We start from the raw sequence: 7,910 nt of genomic DNA, 5'->3' as shown, positions 1-7,910 counted from the left end.
AGACTCTGTAAGACATAAGCAGAGGTGAGCATAGAAGTGCATGGTGGATCTGTTTCTCTCCACCTGCTTGATACAGAATCTTAGCCTGGGCCTTTCCATAGATCTCAAAGTGCTTTGCCTTTTGATGAAGCCATTTGGGATTTTGCTGGGACAAGAGGTAACCGGTGGAAATCCATGGGAGGCTCCCAGGAAATTTATGGCTAGTTTAGGGTCTGGCACATTTGGCAGAAATAATCAATGCAGAATTACCTCCGCCGTCTGCATCTGTTACTGCATGGCAGGAAAACATTTGGTATGCATGGATGCTCTTGGCTTCCGTTTCACTACCGCATAGAGGTCAAGTGCGGCTATGTAACTTTCTCTAGCTAAGACAAAGAGTCTGGTCTGGTCTGGACAGGTTGCGTGCATTGCAAACTTTGTAGGGCTTATTCATGAATGCAAAGGAAATTTTAATCAGACTGACAGGCAGTTTGTTATTCATTTTGCCTACTTGCAGGAGGAGGGCAAAGAACAGAATCCTTGAGTTGGAAGAGACCCAAAGGGTAACCCAGTCCAACCCCATTCTGACACAACCAAAGCCCTCCTGACAGATGGCCATAAACAAAAATATGGATCAAAATAACATGCAGTTCATTTATTTTATTTATTCCCTCCTGTGCATGATATTATTGATGTTTTTTCTTCTTCCTACAACAAAGGAAGGTCTCTTCACTCTTCATGCTCGCACATTCTCTCCATGCAAATTTTGTCTCTGGGCGTTGGTTCGATTAAAATATTCATTGCTTCCTCCTCCTCCTCCTCCTCTGAGGAAATGTAACTTTGCAGCAAAAACAGGGGGAAAGAGCCCTCTGCATGAGTGTCCTCCTTCAGTTTGTGGAGATTTCAGAAAGGAGGAAAAAGGACTCATTCACTTTGCTGCCTTTCTTTCTGTGGAGAGATCTCGCCATGGCCTGGACTCTGCTTCTCCTTGTGTTCTTCAGTTCCTCCTCAGGTAAGGATTTGGAGAATGGGATTGGAAGCATTGGCCCGCTACAAAGCAATGTAGCTGCCCTGAGTCCCAGGGTCCTCCAAGTCCTCCGCCTCAAGGAAGGCAAGGGCAACCCCCCCCTGAAAACACTTCCAAGAAAACTTTGTGACAGGCTCGCCTTAAGATTGCCGTAAGTTGGAAACGACTTGAAGGCCCGCGACAACACTGGATCCCATTTCTGGTAGAAGGCGGGATATAAGTGCAACAAATAAATAGGGGCTGATTAAAAAATATCCCTGTTTCGTACTTAAAAATCAAAGGAATTATAGCATTTTTGTATAATGCAAGAGAGGCTAACAAGGGTTTGTTTTTTGGGGTCTGTACAGGTGTCCAGTTCCAGCCCACATTGACCCAGCCTGCTTCTGTGTCCGTGTCCCTCGGACGAACAGCAAAGCTCTCCTGTTCCAAAAATGGTGGCGATAAGTGGGATGCCGCCATCTCCTGGTACCAACAGAAACCTGGACAGGCTCCTCGCTTTGTACTCTCCAGCACCAACATCCGGGGAGAAGGGATCCCGGATCGCTTTGCGGGGTCGACCTCTGGCAACACGGGCTACTTAACCATTTTGAACGTCCAGGCGGAAGATGAAGCAGATTATTATTGTGGCGCTGCTGGGTACAATGGCGATGGATGTCATGGTGGCTCAGTGTGATGGGGAACTAATCCCTTCTCCCGCAAAAGAGTAATTCTTAGTTACTACAGAACCTCCTAGATTTTATTTGCAAAATGGTGGTCTACTTGGTCTACAGCTTTCACTAAAAATCCTGCCCATATTTAGCCTTGGTGATGTCTGCTTTCTAAGAGTTCACCTTTAGGGGGAAGAGTTGGTCTATTGTCTCTATTATGTTTGAAAGAAGCAGATGGCAACAGACACCACCTGCCCTTGTTTTGCCGCTGAGATAGCTGGAAAGCCTGCAATATGCATGAGCACCCCTTCTTCTCCGCTCACTAGTGCATTGAGTTCATGTTACCCTTACACAACCTGCTCTGGGAAGGGACATAGCAGCATAGTATTACAGTGCACCCTTGGTATCTGCTGGGGTTTGGTTTGAGGACCTCTCTGTGGATACCAAAATCCATGGATGCTCAAGTCCCCGTTAAATACAATGTCATAGTAAAACGCTGTCCCTTACATAAAATGGCAAAATCAAGGTTAGTTTATTGGAATTTATATATTTTTAAAAATATTGTCAAGCTATGGATGGTTGAATCCATGGATGAGAAATCCATGGATGCGGAGGGCCGACTACAATGTTTGTGAGGCAGGTGGTGCTGGGAAGGACATTTGGATTTAGGAGAGCTTTGTTCTTTTCCTACCATCCCAGTCTCTTGCTGAATTCAGTTGCTGAGTTCAGAGTCAGGGCCCAAACAGACAGGCCAAAATACAGCTGCTTCGGGCCACTTTGGAGGTATGCTGTTTAAATGACACACACATCTTAAGAGGTCAGAAGTTGCATCAAAGCTACACTGCAGTCCTTAGGACTGGAGCATGGCTTTGGCATGGCTTTCGACCTCTTAGGAAGCATGCAGCATTTAAACAGCATACCTCCAAAGTGACCCGAAGCAGCTGTGTTTTGGCTGTCTGTTGGGGCCCTTAGTATGGTTTACCAGTTTGAATGTTGGCTTAGGACTTTGAGAGACCGGGGTTCAAATGTTCACTCAGCCATGGAAATCTCCTGGGTGATCTTGGACAAGACACACTCTCTCAGCCGGAGAGGAAGGCAATGAATGGCAACCCCCCTTTGCAGATATCTTACCAAGAAAACCTCGCACTGGGTTGCCTTAGGGTCACCATAGGTTGGAAACGTCTTGAAGGCAACAAACAACAAACAATTGGCCTACTGCACTTTCTGAGAAATTAGCTCTTGTCAATCTGAGATGGCAAAGGACTGGGATCAGAAGGCAAATTCATGCCAACATCATAGAACTTTATCATAGATCCCCTCCAGGAACTTCTTGTAGTCCTCCGTCTTCTCTCCTGAAGCTTTTTTTTGGGGGGAAATTCTTTTGATGGTCAGATTGAAGAATATAACTTGAGGTTATAACTCATTGTAATACAGAAGCATAAAGTTACATGGAGATTACACTCCCCTAATCTTTGTAGTTTCCGAAATGGAGAGGATGAAGAATGAAACATTTGTTTTCTTTAAATGGTCCACACGTTGGATTTTTTTTAAAATGTAGACTCCTTTTTGTTCTTTGAATAAACATCGTACATTCAGGCTTTCTTTATTCATTTATTCAAGTTGTTCTGTACTGCCTGTCATGTACAACAAATCTAGGCAGTGTAAAACAATACAGAAGAGTTGTTGGATTTGACAAGGAATGTTTGGAAACGCTGAGACCTTTTGCAGCCTCAGCTGCAAACTTAGTCCTTCCAAAAGAAGATGGGCGATTGAGAAGTGGTGGACTGGGACTAACAAAAGTGGGCTGGGGAGATCTATGGGCCGGAAAGCGGTTTCAAACCTGGCCGGTTCTTTTGACAGGACAAGAGATTGAGGAGAGGAGAAGGAAGGAAGGAAGGAAGGGGAGAGGTCAAGCTAGCTAAGCATCAGCAACAAAGTTGTGAATAGTCAAAATCAAGAATGTCAAAACTGCAAATGCGGAAGGCTGACTGCATAACTTTGTAATCTTCACACTTGTATTGTTGGATCTTTGGATAAACTAACTAAATGGTTTATGCTAAGCATGAATAAATTCTAGTTCTAAACATTTCTACTGAGCTGTCTAGATTGAATTTGTCCCTCTAGCGAAGTTCTGCAGAGGGCTGTGTCAATGGATCTCCAGAGCTTCAGACAGAGAATGTTCTTTATCCTTCTCTGAGACCTGATCCTGTTAACTGGAGATGCCAAGGGTGGTTCCTGGTCCGGTTTTCAACTGGTTTGTCCTTTATCTGGAGATACCAAGGACTGGACCTCCTTCTTCCAAAGCAGTCCCTTTTTGTTCCTCTTCCTGGCTAGACTTTATTCTGTTGCGTTGAACCACTGAACAAGGATGGCATCCCGACCGATATTTTCCCAAACCCCGTATGCAAATTGGTTCGATTACATTTGTTTCCCGCACAACCTCACACCTTCCAGGAAGAGGCATGATGCTTCTTTGCAGGAGAGCCAACGACAGATTTGCATGAGGAGGCCTCTCTTCAGCTCAGCCCAGTTTTAAAAAAGGAGCCAGGAGGACAGTCCCAGGCACTTTCTCTGTTTCCTTCAGAAAGCCATCCTTGCTCCGAGGGCTCATCATGGCGTGGGCTCTTTTGCTCTTCTCTCTTCTCTATTACTGTGACGGTAAGAGTGTGCAGAATAATCCGTAACATGGTATGCTCACACGAGGAGAATGCTTCGGTGATACCCAAGCTCAGAGTATCAATTATAACATTACTTTCTCATTTTCCCCCCTTTGGAAAAGGTGTCTATTCCCTGGCAACATTGACTCAGCCTGCCTCTGAGTCTGTGCCACCGAGAAAAGAAAGAAAACTCTCCTGCACTAAAGGCAGTGGGAACTGGAACACTGGAGTCTACTGGTATCAACAGAGACCCGGAGAAGCCCCTCGCTTTGTGCACTGCAACGGCTGCAGCAGAGGGGAAGGGATCCCTAACCGGTTCTCTGCCTCTGCTGCTGGCAACACTGGCTATTTAACCATTGCTGACGTCCAGGTGGAAGACGAGGCCATTTATTCCTGTGCTTGTTGGTCTAGCACTGACAGCATGTTCCACAGTGGTGAACTCTGCTGGGGAAGTGAGACCAAATCTTTCACTCTTCCTCCCAAAGAACAGGGAAAGCAGAAGCGCTGAAGCACTTAGCTGAGCCTGAACTGGTTGTGTATGTTTTGGAGCAAAATGCACGATATTATTGTTGTTGTTGTTGTTGTTGGTGGTGGTGGGTTTTTCGGGCTCTGTGGCCATGTTTCAGAAGAGTTTCTTCCTGACGTTTCGCCAGCATCTGTGGCTGGCATCTTCAGAGAATGCTGGCATGGAAGAAAGATGGACACACACACACACACATACACACATGCACTGTGTGACCCTGGGTAGGGAGGAGTGATTTCAGTGTTAATCTGTGCATTGTTCTGTTGTTGATGGTAGATTAACACAGATTAACATAGAAATTACTCCTCCCTACCCAGGGTCACACAGTATACACACACACACACCACTCTCTTCCATGCTGGCATTCTCTGCAGATGCCAGCCACAGATGCTGGGGAAACGTCAGGAAGAAACTCTTCTAGAACATGGCTACAGAGCCCGAAAAACCCACAAAAAACTATGAATGCTGGCCATGAAAGCCTTCGACTTCACATTATTATTATTATTATTATTATTATTATTATTATTATGCATTGAGGGCAGTGGTGTCACCTGGTGTGAGTACCTGGAAGGGGGTTGTGGGGTGGGTGGGTTACTAGTTACGAGTAAGGCTTATTTTCCAGGGCCTGTTCAGGAGGAAAGGTCTACTCAGAGGTAGAAAAAGAAACAGCTGCTAGCAATGGGCCATGATTCAGAGGATCAGGAGGAGGAGCCGCAAAGGTGTATATAAAGCCTGCAGTCCTTTCTGACCTTCTTTGGATTAAGAACTTCTGAGGGTAGGGAGTTGGGCTCAGCACAAAGGGAGACCATGCCTATGAGAAATGTATAAATTTAGCCGGCTGGATGTCACATTATGGGCTAGACTAGTGTTTAGCTGCCCTTGAATGTGGAGGAGGGATGCCTGCAGCCGCATTTAGGAGCAAAGCTGGCACGATAGATATGGCGGAATGCAAGAAGGAGCAAGGCGAAAGGTCTAGTAGGCCTTCAGGTAGGCTGTGGGCTTAGGAAAGTACCTTCTAATGCAGATTCATGTCTTTATTCCTTTGCAAATCAGGGTTTGATGGTTTAAACCAGGCTGGTTTAAGTCATAGTTTGAATCAAATGACTGAAAACAACAACACTCCTTTTTTTTTTAAAAAAAATTGACTATTCATACACACACACACGCACACACACACTTGTCCCTCCATATTCGCTAGGGTTAGGGGCACAAGACCCCCGTGAATATGGGAAAACTGCAAATAACGAAAACACCATGTTTTTGCCTGAGAGGAGACCTTCTAGAAATCTCTAGGTCCTCCAGTGCAATTCTGTGGTCAACGTCCGACAGACACTGACCATAGAACTGCGCTGGAGGAGCTACAAAGGCCTAGTAGAGTGTCCTCTCTAGGAATCTCTGGCTTTTTCAGTGCAACTTTTAGTTAAAGTTGACCATAGAGTTGCCCTGGAGGACCTAGGTATTCCTAGAGAGAACATATCAATCAAATCTGCAAATATCAAAGCAGCAAATATGGAAGGGGGTGTGTGTGTAGGAGGAAGAATTGAGAGAAAGGCTATTTGCCTACCAATTAATTATATATATATATATATATATATATATATATATATATATATATAATTTATGTCCCGCCTTTTCCCGAGGGAATCGAGGCGGATTGTGACACAAATCTAACAATAAAATATCCTAAGAATAAAAATTCACAATGATAAACAGTCCCATATCCCCAACCCTACAGCTCTGAGGCACTTCTGAACGTCTAACAAAACTATTGAGAAGATGCTGTTGAGAGAAAGCCGCGAGGTGGCCTTTGAGGCATCTCCTCTTTTGGGTTGCAAAGAGGATGCTCTTCTGCAGCCAATGTGCAAGCCGTTGTTTTGCATACTCACAACTTCTGGAGCGACTTAAAGACTGGGGCAGAGGACACCATCCAGAGTTACATTTTTTTAGGAAGCCAAGAACATTTGATTCCCCCCCCAACCATGTTTTGGGCCTCTCTTCTCCTTCTGCTTCTTGCTTACTGCTCAGGTGAGTGGAGAAGGGTTCAAAAACTAACTTTCGGCATCATTCCCACTACCTTTTAAATCGGATCGTGGTTTGAACTGGCTCCGATGACCCTGGCTCTTAATCCAAATTGCTGAAGTGATTCCAAGAACGGGGCCGTGCGCTAGACGCATTTAACCCGCGTCTTTTTCGATAAATCAATTCTAGGCAAGTGTGAGCCACAGGCGGGTCGGAATTGTTTCAAATTTCCCCTTCGTCTGGCTGGAACTGAATCTTTTTGAATCGATTCATCCGTGAATGGGAGCCACAAGTGGGTTATTTTGATGCCAGAAAATGATAGAAAATGCAACCGGGGCAAATGTAGTGGGAACAACGCTCCACTGTTGTATCAGTCCATCGGTTCAGATTGCACACCGATTTATCTGGAAGTGGGAATGGGGCCTTCATAGGAAGCAGAGGATGTCACTCTTGATCATGCCACAAAACCTAGCTAAGACACAAACTGTAAGCAAGCTATTCATTCCCGTTGTTTTCTTCCAGGCGTTGCCTCGCAGCCTACACTGACGCAGACTCCATCCCAATCTGTAACTCTTGGAAAAACAGTGAAACTGACAACCACTTTGAGCAGTGGTTATGAGAGCTACGTTGTCTCCTGGTATCAGCAAAAAGAAGGCCAGGCTCCTCGGCTTGTCCTGTATACAAACAACGACCGAGGCAGTGGGATCCCAGACCGGTTCTCCGGTTCTAAATCAGGCAGGGAGCGATATTTGACCATTACCAATGTCCAGGCGGAGGATGAGGCAACGTATTACTGTGGAGCAGATCATGGCAGTGGTAGTAGCTATGTGTAAGCCACAGTGATACAGTTGCAAGGGGAACTGAGACAAAAACATCTTCCAGGAAGAGAGAGAGAGGTGCTCCCTCTGTTCTTCCTGGGGCTCAAAAGCATTGATTTTTTAAAAAGCTGGTGAATGAATGGAGTACCTTGAGTCTTGAATAGCATCTGTCCACATTGAGTCACAGAGCTGGAAAAGAGACCACAAAGACCATCCAGTCCAACCCCATTCTGCCACGCA

General features: G+C 45.4%; 1 pseudogene; it reads left to right on the top strand.

Moving 5' to 3' along the window:
- The first annotated feature begins 5,771 nt into the window (after positions 1 to 5,771).
- On the top strand, positions 5,772 to 7,685 carry LOC149290027 (immunoglobulin lambda variable 9-49 pseudogene; annotated as a pseudogene).
- Positions 7,686 to 7,910: the final 225 nt, after the last annotated feature.

The sequence above is a fragment of the Sceloporus occidentalis genome, unplaced genomic scaffold (assembly GCF_023333645.1).
Source record: "Sceloporus occidentalis isolate IW3139 unplaced genomic scaffold, rSceOcc1.0.p SCAF_41, whole genome shotgun sequence".
In the NCBI taxonomy this organism is placed as follows: domain Eukaryota; kingdom Metazoa; phylum Chordata; class Lepidosauria; order Squamata; family Phrynosomatidae; genus Sceloporus; species Sceloporus occidentalis.
The sequence above is the reverse complement of the archived record's forward strand: the minus strand, read 5'-3'. Positions and strand labels throughout refer to the sequence as shown.